Source organism: Triticum aestivum, chromosome 5D (assembly GCF_018294505.1).
Source record: "Triticum aestivum cultivar Chinese Spring chromosome 5D, IWGSC CS RefSeq v2.1, whole genome shotgun sequence".
NCBI lineage: Eukaryota > Viridiplantae > Streptophyta > Magnoliopsida > Poales > Poaceae > Triticum > Triticum aestivum.
Window position 1 is genome coordinate 506,124,911 of NC_057808.1, and position 14,887 is coordinate 506,139,797.

Genomic DNA, 14,887 nt, shown 5'->3' on the forward strand with positions numbered 1-14,887 from the left:
AGGGAGAGGCGAGCATGGAAGCGGAAGCACGAGAGATGTCCCGCCTCGCTGCGAAAGCAGCCGACATGTCCCGTCGCGCGGAACTAGCAGCACAAAGGTCATGTCGCGCCGCCGAAGCAGCACGGAGGTCCCGCCGCGCCGCCGATGCAGCAGACTGGTCCGGTCGCGCCGCGGAAGCAGCAGAGATGTCCCGCCGCGCCGCTAATGCAGCAGAGATGTCCGGCCGCGCCGCGGAAGCAGCAGAGATGTCCCGCCGCACCGCTAATGCAGCAGAGATGTCCGGCCGCGCCGCGGCGGCCTGGGAAAATGTCTCACGGGCAGGCGACGACTCTTACAGGCGCATGCATGCGATCGTCCATAGCCAGATGGATCAGATCTCCAGCTGGGCGAGGTTGCAGGATGACATGAAAGCCTCGTTTGAACAGGCTACTGGCGTCATCCGGCAACTAAGGGAGGGCAATGAGAGGCTCCGGGCCGAGCGCGACCTGCTGAGGGCGAAGACCGTCGGAAGTGTGGAGCGGCAGGAGGAGACCACTGCCTTGTTGAAGAGGACCGGCGTCATCGTCAAGAAACTTATGGACGAGAATGACATGCTCTGCATCAAGTGCCAAAGGCTGGTGGAGGAATCCGTGGATGTTCTCAAGCAGCGTCTTGAGGGCACGAAAGAGCTCATCGCCGCTCGCCGCGGAGACTAGTTCCCGCGGCCTGCAGCAACGCATCAAGAAAGTAGAGATCAGCGAGCCAGATCCTTGTCTTCCTTCTTCTTTTGCCCTTGTGTATTTCGGGCGTAGCCGCATGTGCCTTTTTTAATTATCTTCCTAATTATGTAAGACAATTAATCGTCCTCATATATTCATCAGTCTTGCTATAAGTCGCAGTAGATGTTATATAGGTCTGTCGGATCTTACATCAAGATCCGTGCTTTCAGATTTTCTTTTTTCTCTCTTAAATCTCAGTCGAATGAGACATAGCCACGCCATTAAACAGAGGCTCGGGCGCCATTAATGGAGACCTTGGGAGATAGGTGGACGGCAGATGGAGGTCAAAGGGCTCTCCTCCCGATAAGCACGTGCAGGGGTCTGATCGCACGCCTCTCGTAGTCAAATAGCTACCCTGCACGGCGCCTCCTAGCTAATAAAAAAAGGGGACGCGTGGCGGCACGTAAATGGTAGTAAATAGAACGGCCACAGTTTCAATAATACTTGTGTTTCCGATTGTAACGTGACAGCACTTGTTCCAAAATGACTTTGTTGATTGTTAATGTGTGCGCATTCGCAAATCGAACTGCAAAATTACCACAGCATGTTGGTGCCATGTCATGGCACCAAGCCAAGTTTCATTATTTTCATGCGTGTTTTGGATTTACAGGAATTAAAAAACTAAGTTTCTCGATGTTTCCAGCCCAGCCACGACGCCCAGAATTTTGAATTTCATTCCCATTTCTTGCATGGAACCTAGAAATTTACCCGAGGACACACATGTGATTTTTCAACCAACTTTGGTGCACTGGAGCATGTGCTTGTATTTCAAATTTGAATTATGCACACAAAAGTGACACGTTCCCTCTCAAAACCACGAGCCTTCTTGAGAGAAGCTCCGGTTTGCAAGAAGCTTATACCAAAATTTGTTCCTATTTGGCCAATTTTTTTACCACAGCACGGTACTACCATGACATGACACCATGCCAAGTTTCATGATTTTAAAACCAAGTTTCTCAATGTTCTCGACCGAGTCACGATGCCCAGATGTTTGAATTTTATTCTCATTTCTTGCATGGGACCTAGACACCCGAGGACACAGATCTGATTTTTCAACCAACTTTGGTGCACGGGAGCATGTGCTTGTAGTTAAAATTTGAATTATGCACATTAAATGGCCAAAAACTCAATTAATGTATAAAAAAGGCCAAACGAACCCGGAATAATTCCAAAATTTAACAGGGCACTCATGTAGTTATATGTTGCCTTTGTAAATAAACTCAAGGGGGACAGCGTATATCGTTTCGCACTCAAAGGTGGCACGTTCCCTCTCAGAACCACGAGCCTTCTTGAGAGAAGCTTCGGTTTGCAAGAAGCTTATACCAAAATATGTTCCTATTCGGCCAATTTTTTTACCACAGCATGGTAGTACCATGACATGACACCATGCCAAGTTTCATGATTTTCAGACGTGTTTTGGATTTACAAGAATTTTAAAACCAAGTTTCTCAATATTCTCGGCCGAGCCACGATGCACAGATGTTTGAATTTTATTCTTGTTTCTTGCATGGGACCTAGAAATTCACCCGAGGACACATATGTGATTTTTCAACCAACTTTGGTGCACGAGAGCATGTGCTTGTAGTTCAAATTTGACTTATGCACATTAAATGACCAGAAACTCAATTAATGTATAAAAACGACAAACGAACCCAGAACAATTACAAAATTTAACAGGGCACTCATGTATTTCTATGTTGCCTTTGTAAAGAAACTCAAGGGGGGCAGCATATATCGTTTCACACTCAAAGGTGGCACGTTCCCTCTTAGAACCACGAGCTTCCAAATCAGCCCAATTTTTTACCACAACATGTTAGTGCCATTACATGACACCATGCCATGTTTCATGATTTCCACGCGAGTTTTGGATTTACATGAATTTAAAATCTAAGTTTCTTGATGTTCTCGGCCGAGTCACGACGCCCAGATGTTTGAATTTCATTCTCATTTCTTCCATGGGACCTAGAAGTTCAACCAAGGACACACATGTGATTTTTCAACCAACTTTGGTGCACCGGAGCATGTCCCTGCAGTTCAAATTTGGATTATGCACATTTAAAGTACAGAAACTCAATTAATGTATAAAAAGGCCAAACGAACCCGAAATAATTCCAAAATTTAACAGGGCACTCATATAGTTCTATGTTGCCTCTGTAAAGAAAATCAGGGGGGAGGCAGCATATATCGTTTCGCACACAAAGGTGACACGTTCCCTCTCGGAACCACGAGGCTTGTTGAGAGAATCTCCGATTTTGCAAGAAGCTTATACCAAAACTTGTCCCAATTCAGCCAAAAATTATACATATCAAACAGGGTTTAGATTATCCCGAACATCTCACTACCAAGACCAATAATGTACTATGATTTGAGTTCAACATAAAATGGATACAAATATTTGAATTGGAGATCATATGGTACATGTAGTTCATAGTGAAATATGATTACTGCTATATGCATGTTTTTTGTTATCAAGATAATATTTAAATTATTGTATAACTTGACAACAATCGTATTCAAATAAGGAAAATTGATTCAAATTTACTCCATATGGTAGACGACAATATATATGTTCACATGGTGGAGTAAAATGTTCATATATGATGGAAGATCAAAATGTACGACTACATCAATTATAAACCGCAAGGTCACCTAACGATATATTCGAATTCAACATAACGTGGATTCAAAAATTGAAATTCGAGATTCTGGCATTTGTAATCATATAAAAAGGGACATTACTCTTTCTTTTGGTGGGAATTGATTTGTTTTTTGTTGTTGTTGAGGGAAGTGCGAATCGATTTGGTATTGTACAGGGTAATCTTGTTCTCTCGATTTTTTTTACATTTTTCTTGTAGTTTTTTCAATGGCATCTATAGCAATATAGTAAAAGGGGACATGACTCTCTTGTGTCTTGTATGAATTGTTTTTACGGAAAAAGAAGGACCTGCCTAGTCCAGAACGAGCAGTAGTAGCGCCTACACCAAGCGGTACTACCTCTGAGCCCACCCAAGCGGCACTACCGCCCAGCATCCGCCCTACTACCGCTCAACCCGACAAACTCCAGTGATCGAGTGGTACAAGTCCGGTACTACCGCCCCTCCAAGCGGTACTACCGCTCACCGGTACTACCGCCCGTGGGTCCGGTACTACCGCCATGCCTGTGCGCACCCGCGGGCCTTTGGCCTTGTATCCCTCTCCCACTTACCCCTTCGTGGCTTAAATAAACCACCCCCACCTCCTTTCTAGGGTTAGCAAATATGATAGCTCATTTGTATGTGAGCTTTGCTCCTACCTTCTCCTCTTGAGAGAGAGACTACTCCATTGGAGGCCAAGACCTCCATCTTGGAGAAGATCCTGCGGGATATCATCAAGACCCCCTCGCGGGAAGATCCGTCTAGGATACCATCAAGACCTCCTATTGGAGATGAACTTTACCTTCTATCTTTCTCTTTGTTGTTCATGTACCTTGTGGATCTTGTGTGTTTGATTGTCTAGTGGATGTGTGATTGGACTTGTTCTTGAGCGTTTCCCCTTGTGATTTCTCTCCGTTGTTCCCCGTGTTCTTCATAGGATCCCCTCCATTTCGTGAAAGATCGGGCATCTAGGGTTCTACCCTACATCATCTTGGATCAGAGCAAGGTTGATCACGAATTTGGAGTCCCTACCCCTCTTTTTCTAGCCTAATTTTGTTGTGTTCTTCCCCAATTTCGATGATGTTGGTTTGATGATCTTTTATTGATTTTGATCCGTGAATTTTCTTGGTTTCGAGTGGATCTAGCATCTCCCCAAGTTTCACCACTTTCCATCCACGAAATCCATCCAATTTTGCCCCCGAAATCATCCAAGTCTCTTGAGTTGTGCAACACGAGCGTTTTCCGTGGATTCCACATTTTGTGCTCATTCCTTGGTTGCACGACCCCATTTATCTATCCGTGTGTGTGTTTCCGTGTGCCATTCATTGCTATTGGTCTACTTGTTTCACTTGCGAATTTGTGAATCTCTTTCAACATTATTGACTCTTACTAACATTTTGCATCAAAAAATTTGTGCCACTATCCTCACCAAGCTACTCCATAAGCTTTACTTATAGGTGTGAGTGAACAAGTGAAAGAACATGTGGTGCCCCCATGTTTGGTTTTGGTAATTGACGACAATCTCTATGGACTAAGGGTTGCCTTGAGTTATATTTGAAGGTTTTGTCCATAGGCTTTTCTTGGAGTACATGTGTTGGTTTCAAGGAGAGTTTGTGTTGACCAAGGTGCTATTAAGGAATTATCCATAGGCTTTTCTTGAGTTATATTTGAAGGTTTTGTCCATAGGCTTTTCTTGGAGTACATGTGTTGGTTTCAAGGAGAGTTTGTGTTGACCAAGGTGCTATTAAGGAATTATCCAAAGATTGGTCATGTGAGAGTTGAGCTTATTGCAAGCATGTCTTGAAGAAGAAGATTGTGTGATCATTCATGTTTACCTTCAAGACATCATCCAAATGAAAAGAGTTGGAAAGATTCTAGGTTGATCAAGACTAAGTCAAGAGTGAATCAAGTTGATCAACTCACAAAGCGTAGAAGATGTACCGAGAGGGATCAAGTGATCCCATGGTATGGTAAGCATTGTCCATTGTGCTTTGTGTACTAACCCATGGTCTATGTGAGAGTTCTATGTGGGGTTAGGTACGTGCTCATGGGCTTGCGTCAAGAGGAATATATCACTCAACCCATGGAGAGGATGACATCAAGTGGTGATTGTCATCAACATTGCCGTGTGCAAGTTCAAGTGGAGCATCACGAAGAGATCAAGTGCTTGAAGCTTTCCGTCCATTGTGGTGACAATGGACTTGTGAAGATGTGCAGAAGGGTGGCTCACCCATAGTGGAGTATGGGGGAGCAATCAACTAGTCTTCATCGAGCCAACGCAATCAAGAAAGGTGGTCCATCTTGAGGGAGTCAAGATCGTCATCATCTAGCTCAAGTGGACCATGTGCAAGGCAAAGGTTTGCTCTTGATAGGTTTTCTATTTTACCGGTCTCATGATGGTAGTTGGGAGACCGGGTTATAGGATCGATTGCCGTACTATCAAGGAGGGTTCTCGATGAGTAGCTTGATCGTATCGTTCATAGAGAGCTCAAACCATTGCATCCTTGCATCATCTTTATTGGTTCTTGTTTGCTTCTCTTTGTGAGTTTTGGAGCTTTTGGTCATCGTGTTGACAAGCTCGAGTTCATCGAAAACGGAGTTCACTTGCATCTTCTATGATGTTTTCGATGTTGGAGGTTATGTCCGTTCTTCTCTGTTGGAGGTTTCACTCCTCCATTTGTTAGGCATACCTCCCCTGCCTCTTCTTACTATAACCAAGCTGTTTTGATGCTACTCGTCGTCTTGTTTCCAACAAGCTTGAGTTTGCTCAATTCGGAGCTCATATGCAGAAGTTATGGCAGTTTTGGTTTTCCGTGGAGTATACTTGTTTTCGTGGCAGTGGCTTTAGGATGGCGCCAGCGGTAGTACCGCGGTACCCAGTGGTAGTACCGCTTAGGAGTCACAGGTGGCAGTACCGCTCCGCAGCGGTAGTACCGCCGGTGGGTCCTCAGCAGTAGTACCGCTGCGGTACCAGGCCCCTGCCGCGTCGACTCGAGGGGTCTTTTTCGTGTCGGATTGTGCGGTACTTCGCAGCGGCAGTAGAGCGGCAATGCCGCTCATGAGCGGTAGTACCGCCCTACCACCGCGGCAGTACCGCTCGAGTCCGTATCTCTCCTGCCCTCCTAACTCCACGGTAGTACCGCCCGGGGAGCGGTAGTACCGCTGCCTTATGCGGTAGTACTGCCCTCTGCGGGGCTGTTTTGGGGGTAACGGTTGGATTGTTCCCCCCACTATAAAAGGGGGTCTTCTTCCCCATTCAACCTTATCTTTTGAGCTCGTGTTCTTCCCCCTTTGTTGACCTTCTTCGAGCTTGCTATCTCTCAATCCCTCCATGGATTCTTGCTAGTTTTTGGGGGAAAAGAGAGAGGAGATCTAGATCCACATTTCCACCTATCACTTTCTCCTCTCGGTGAGGGAACCCCTTGGATCTAGATCTTGGTGTTCTCCTTCTTGTTCTTCCTCTCTTTTCCCTCCTTAGCATTAGTTGCTTTGGTGGGATTTGAGAGAGAAGGACTTGGGCACTCCGTGTGCCCTTGCCATTGCATTTGGTGCATCGGTTTGAGTTCTCCACGGTGGTACGTGGAAGTTACAAGTTGAGAAGCTTATTACTCTTGGGTGCTTGGTACCCTTGACCTTGTTCCTCTTGGGTGCTTGGGCGCCCTAGACGGTTGGTGGTGTTCGGAGCTCAATCATTGTGGTGTAAAGCTCCGGGCAAGCATCGGGGTCTCCAATTAGGTTGTGGAGATCGCCCCAAGCAATTTGACGGGTTCCAGTGACCTCCCCCAAGGGTTGCCAAAGTGTACGGGTTCGGTGACTGCCCCCAAGGGTTGCCATTTGTACGGGTTCGGTGACCGCCCTCAAGGGTCCCTTAGTGGAATCACGGCATCTTGCATTGTGCGAGGGCGTGAGGAGATTACGGTGGCCCTAGTGGCTTCTTGGGGAGCATTGTGCCTCCACACCGCTCCAAACGGAGATTAGCATCCGCAAGGGTGTGAACTTCGGGATACATCATCGTCTCCGCGTGCCTCGGTTATCTCTTACCCGAGCCCTTTACTTATGCACTTTACTTTGTGATAGCCATATTGTTTCTTGTCATATATCTTGCTATCACCTAGTTGTTTATCTTGCTTAGCATAAGTTGTTGGTGCACATAGGTGAGCCTAGTTGTTGTAGGTTTTGTGCTTGACAAATTAACCGCTAGGTTTATTCTGCATTTGTTCAAGCCTAAACCGTAATTATTTTAAAGCGCCTATTCACCCCCCCCCCCTCTAGGCGACATCCACGATCTTTCATCAAGTCCGATACCAATTCCACTATGCTTTCATTTCACATTGAGTGAAACGGGATACATCCTCAACTTTGGGAAAAGGTAACTTGGTATTGTTTATCTCATTTCCTACTCACCTTTGCTCGAGTCTTGTGATGGATAGGCAAAGCATTTCACCTCCGGTCTACAACGACGACGAGTTCGATGCCACGAACAACAACTTCGACGCCAAGATGCAAGCTCAAATGGAGGAGATCAAAGTACTCATCAAGTCCTACAAGCGGTCTTCCTCATCATCGAGAAGACGCTCAAGAGCACATGCCTCCGAGCTACCATCTAAGGCAAGATCACATCGGCATCGACACCATCACCAACAAGAACGTGAAGGTCAAGAGATCAACACCAACAACCGCTCAAGGACTTCACCATCTCCCTTGGCATCTTCGCCAAATGACTTCAAGACATCTTCGCCTACGGGCATACGACATCTTCGCCAACAAGCACCCCAAGACTACGCTCAAGAGAAGCTCCCCAAGCTCAAGTCTGCGACTTCCACGAGCTACTACGACTTCTACACCGACCACGAGATTCCTTTCTATGGGACTCAAGAACCCGAGGAGTATCTCGAGTGGGAGCGCTTGATGGACGACTACCTCAAGCTACATCAAGTTCCTCCCGAAGATCAAGTGAAGTGCGCCACAAGAAACTTCCACGACTACGCCTCGACATGGTGGCTTCACACACCTTCGTAGAACTACGACATGAGTTGGCCCAAGACGAAGAGAGCTTTGCCACGAGAGTTCGTGCCTCCAACCTACACGGAACAACTTCTACGCCAATTGGAGAACACCATCCAAGGATCCAAGTCCATCGACGCGTAATTCAAGGAGATGAAGATTGCCTTGCGACGAGCCGGCGTGGTCGACCCCATTTTGATGAAGTTCCACTTCATGATGGGATTGCACAATGACATCTCCAAGACTATCTTCCTCAAGAACTACAAGTCCCTCGACGACAACTACATTGGTGCTCTCAAAGCGGAACAAGAACTCATTAAGGCCAAGGCTTCTCCACCCCAAGCTCACTTCGCGACGACCAAGCTCCATGAGAGCGAGCATGAGGATAGTACCACCACGATGTCCAAGCCCGACGAGCTCCAAGACGATGCTCCCAAGTTCGACATCACCGCCATACCTCTTTGTGGCATTGATGATGCCGAGTCTACCTCGACACTTTTTCAAGATGGTGCGGCGACGAGTACGACTACGGAGACCCTCAAGGACCAATCTTTGGAGGCGAGTGACAAGGTGGCGAGCAAGGATGATGCTTCCATCTTTGGAGGCGAGAGTGATGATGTGCCATCTTCGGCCTTCATCCACGGCGACGATGATGAGATGATCGAGCATGGGATTTTCCCTTCGGTCATGGAGGAGAGCGATGATGTGCCATCTTTGGCCTTCATCCACGGCGACGACAATGAGATGGTTGACCATGGGATTATCCCTTCGACCACGGCGACGTACGATGACTTGAGTGACTTGTGCCACCATATTGAGAGTGAGAGAGAGTTCACCACTAGCCCCACATATGAAGAGTTGCCATAATTCCCATGTGAGGAGAGCCACAACCCCCACCACTTGAGTGAGATGAGTGACTCCGCCATACGTGTGATTGAGTGCAACTACTTTGAGGGAGTTAGTGAACCACCACATAGAGAGAGTGAGATAGTTGATAGGTCTTGTGAGGCCATTTGCTTTTCTAACAACTTGACCTCTACCTCTATTGTGTCTTCTCATTTGGTGCTAGGTCCCATATACGATGACGCACCGATACACGACGACTTCGTCCTCCCTTTGGACAAGACGATGGCCATGGTGGAATATGATGCACCCCCACATGGTTCCATCAAGATAAAGATGACCAACATTCGGTCTTTACCACCTCACCTACACCACTTGAGTGGAATGACAAAGGTAACATAGGTGAAGGTGATGCTCTAGTCCCACTAGTGGACAGTCTTGACATTGATTGCTTGCATGATGTTGATCAACCTATTACCATACTTCATGCTAGTGCGACTTCCCCATGCGATGATTTACCCATTTATGATGAGTATGTTGATTGCCATGTGGAGTCTATTAGTTGTGATGCCATGTTAAAAAGGATTTCTTGTGACAATTCTCTTGGTCACATCATGTTAAATAATCTGCTTGACTTGTCATATGCTATGCATGAGATCTCCCGTATGTCATATTTGCAAGCTCATCGTAGTGACTATGCATATGCCATTCAAATTAACCCAATTTGCACTTATGGCCTAGATGACAAGCCCATGGTTATTGGCATTTGTTTTTCTTGTGATGATATTGATATGCTCCCTTTGCATCATTTATCTCATATGCCATGCCATAACCACCTAGCTTCGAACATGCATTGTTTTGGATGTTGTCCATTTTCTTCATATGATGTTTCCAATATTGCTCATGAGGAGACCCCTATATTTTCCTCATACATGTTAGGAGATTGTGATCCATCCCATCCATTGCATGATCCCACTAATACTTGTGTGCACCATATGCTCCCCATGAACACAAATGATCTTGTTGTGCCACACACTTGCTATAATTGCGTGCTCAATTTCTGTCCCCATCGTGTCATACATAACAACTATTCTTTCATGATGGATGACATGTTCTTATACCATGCATCAAATTTCTTTCAGCATTTCTTATCTTGTGCTAACTCACACGTGCACATACACATCATGATGGATGATGTGTACATTTACCACGCGCACAATTTCTTTGGTTTGTGTCTCTTTTGTGTAGGTACCCATGAATACTTGTCAACCTCGCAATCCCACGAGTTGACAAAACGAGCTCTAGAGAGCAATGATGATTTGGGATCCCATGGATTGTCTTTCCCACCGCTCTCTTCGTGCAAAGACTTCGCGCATTCATTCTACGTGGCCCTCACTTGGCTATGGGTTATTGTCCATTATATATCCTTTGCCCATATTGTCATGTTCACTTTGCATGATATGTCCATTCCTATGCCTTTGCCTTGCATTTGTGACCCATGCTTTGCTTTACACATGATGATTGATTCTCATACTTTTATGTGTATTTGCAAGCTTGGTGGAGATATCTCTTGTTATTGCCATGTTTGCTTTGTGTCCCATTCCTACGATCATACTTTCATCTTGCTTTGTGCTCGTGCTTGCGATATGTCATGTGCATTATCTATGCCTAGTATTTACTCACATGACATGATTTCCATGATTTACTCTAGTGTGTTGCATCTTCGCTCAACTAGTTTGCACGACTTGATTACTATGCTTGCTTATGTTGCATCACCAATGACTCATACTTGCTCATTTCATGCGGTTGATGACAACCATCTATATGATTTGCACATGATTCATAGTGCTTCTTGTCATATATCTCCATGTGTTGCCTCTCTCATGCTAGATGATTCGCCATGTATTGAGTTCAACAATGATTCTCGTCTTGCTTTTGAGATTGCCCCCATAGCATTCTCGCATATATTTGGAGATTTTGACATAATTCTTGTGAAGCATGCTTGCCTTCCTTCATTGCACCATACGCCTAGTGCTATGAATATAGCCATTGTTGCATCATATTCTTCATGCACTTGTTCCTCTAATGGTTATGTGCAAAAGAAGAGAACCATCATGATGGATGATGTGTTTATCTACCATGCGCATACGTTCTTTGTTTTGTTGTGTGCATGTGTAGCATACTTGGACTTCATGTCGACTTCCACTTCACGTTAGTTGACCATTCGAGCTCTTGAGAGCGAGCCTCATATATTCTACCACGACTCGCTCCTACACCACATTTTCTACAACGTCGGCATTGTGAAGAATGCACAAGGACACGCTTTCAAGGTGACATCCTTCTTGAGCTTGGATATGGTGGATCATACTTCATGTGTTGCTTGCACCATTTGCACACATGTTCGAGATATTGCTTTCACCCATGATTGTCACATTTCCATGCTTCATGACATATATACCTTGTGTGTTGCATCCAATTCTTGGACTACTTGCTACTATCATATGGTTGGTTGCACCAATATCATTTCTTCACATATGCCATGTCCCTTTGCTTGTAACATGATTCACTTGATTGCCTCACACATGATGAACAATTTCTCTTTCTATTGTGTTGAGTGTCGAACTATATTCACTACATTCTATGCACATTATGCTTGGATTGTCTTGCACTTGACCCATGTGTTTAGACACTTGATTTTATTTGGTGTTGTGAATCCTTCCTATGCCTACAATAGACCTTTCATTGAACACATTAAGCATGATTGCTATGAACTTGAGGTAGATGCTTATTCTCTTGTCACACATATTTGCAACTCTACCTCACATTTACATGCTTGTTTCCATGATGACCTTGATTTTGCTCAATTCATATGCTTACATGTCATGACATAATCCTTTGTCAAACCATATGCTATGCTTGATGACAACACTTGTTTGGTGAATCACCACTTGAATGCTTGGTTTTGCACTAACGCTAACCATATTTGTTTTTCCAAGTGTTTGTTGTACTTGCTCCTTTTGAAGGAATCACAAGATGGTGCGACATTGGAGAGTGCCCATTTCGAGCTACTAGATGATGAGTGCTTGGTGTTCGGCCACTTTGACACGGCACCGCCATCTCTTTCCCATGGTGATTTGGTTTTCGATCCGAGGTCGGATCTTTTCCAAGGGGGTGGGGATGATGCGGAGCATCCTACGGGCATCACCATGTCAAGAGTCCATTTGGCAAGTGACACGTGCGACCTCTACTTCTCATACATAAAGGTGAATCTTCTCCTTTACACGTGTTCACTTGACCCCTTCGAGGATGGTATACTACTTGACACTCCACTCGTGTGCATGCATAGGTCTTGTCGGAGTTTCACGGACGACGAGGAGGAGTGCAAGCGCCAAGGAACGCCTACACCATCCGCGAGGGGAGCGTGGAAGCGAAGACGGAAGAAGAAGGACCTGCCCAGTCTAGAACGGGTGGTACCACAGCCTACACCAAGCGGTACTACCGCTGAGCCCACCCAAGCGGCACTACCGCCCAGCATCCGCCCTACTACCGCTCAACCCGACAAACTCCAGTGATCGAGCGGTACAAGTCCGGTACTACCGCCCCTCCAAGCGGTACTACCGCTCACCGGTACTACCACCCGTGGGTCCGGTACTACCGCCCTGCCTGTGCGCACCCGCGGGCCTTTGGCCTTGTATCCCTCTCCCACTTACCCCTTCGTGGCTTCAATAGACCACCCCCACCTCCTTTCTAGGGTTAGCAAATATGATAGCTCATTTGTATGTGAGCTTTGCTCCTACCTTCTCCTCTTGAGAGAGAGAGACTACTCCATTGGAGGCCAAGACCTCCATCTTGGAGAAGATCCTGCGGGATATCATCAAGACCCCCTCGCGGGAAGATCCGTCTAGGATACCATCAAGACCTCCTCTTGGAGATGAACTTTACCTTGTATCTTTCTCTTTGTTGTTCATGTACCTTGTGGATCTTGTGTGTTTGATTGTCTAGTGGATGTGTGATTGGACTTGTTCTTGAGCGTTTCTTGTGATTTCTCTCCGTTCTTCCCCGTGTTCTTCGTGTTCTTCGTAGGATCCCCTCCATTTCGTGAAAGATCGGGCATCTAGGGTTCTACTCTACATCATCTTGGATCAGAGGAAGGTTGATCACGAATTTGGAGTCCCTACCCCTCTTTTTCTAGCCTAATTTTGTTGTGTTCTTCCCTAATTTCGAAAATCCCCACCAAAAATAGCCCCAATTTTTTTTGTGATTTGTTGGTTTGATGATGTTTTGTTGATTTTGATCCGTGGATTTGTTTGGTTTCGAGTGGATCTAGCATCTCCCCAAGTTTAACCACTTTCCATCCACGAAATCCATCCAATTTTGCCCCCGAAATCATCCTTTTCCGCCCCAATTTCGCCCCGATACCGATCTGCGAATTTTCCCGACACGAGCGGTACTACCGCCATTCCAAGCGGTCCTACCGCTGAGCACCACAAGCGTTACTACCGCCCTCCCAAGCGGTACTACCGCCCTCCCAAGCGGTACTACCGCCCCACCCCGATTCATCCTTCCGAGTTTCACCGTTTTGACCATAACTTCCACATCCGGAGTCCGATTTTCGCGTTCTTTAGCTCGTCGAGAAGCTATTGACATCCCCCATCCACCTAGATAGGTTCCAACATCATTTGGCACCATCAAATTTTCCAAAATTTGGCAAGTTTTCCTAGGCCCTCCACCATATCATCCGCATAACCACCATGGCCTTCCGCAACCTATACACCATCTTTGTGTACACCATCTTTGTATACACCATGAGCCGGAAGAATCCATACACCATCTTTGTGTTAACAGTTTGGGAGTTGTGGAAGCATAGGAATGCTATCGTGTTCGAGGGAGCACGGACGTCAATCGAGCAGTTACTACATAGAGTAAGGTTAGAGGGCATGGTGTGGTCGACGGCCGGATTACTGGAAGGGAATGTAAACCCCTTCTTCATTACGGTAACGAGGTGAGAGCGTAGTGAGGAGTAGCGTGTCTTGATGTACGTGTAAACTTTGTCTTTCTTCTTTAATACATATAATATGCACACTCATGCATATTCGAGGGAAAAAAACCGCGATCGGTCGCATACAACATCTCTTTAAAAGAGCTGCTCTAACCATTGACAAGGTCTCCTCCCTGCTTCACCTCCTTCGCCGTTCCACCTCGCTGGGGATACGAATCCGGCGGCTCGAGTAATAAATAAAATCATGGACCAATGAGCAATAGGTATTCAAAAAGAAATCCCAACAAAAATTGAAAAAGGTGGCGTACCGGAGAACAGCCGGGACAGCACTGCTGGCCTGGTGAAGACGTGCGAAACTCCTCCAGGGCCAGACCACGCCCACGCGGCTTGACCACATGGCCTGCTGCTATGTTTGGGGGGGTCGGCAGCGATCGAGCCGGTACCAGAACCAAGCCAGCCGCCTAAAACGGAAAGAAAAATCCCTTTTCGAACCGCGAAACGGAAGGATGACAAGGCTGCCATTGCCCATGCCAGCGTGCACCGGCGCAGCAGAGGAGAAGAGAAGGCATACGCGCAGCGCGGTAGGAACACAACGCACGGCTGGGATGGAATCGGATGCCAAAACCTCGTTGCAAAGCAAAGCAAAGCAA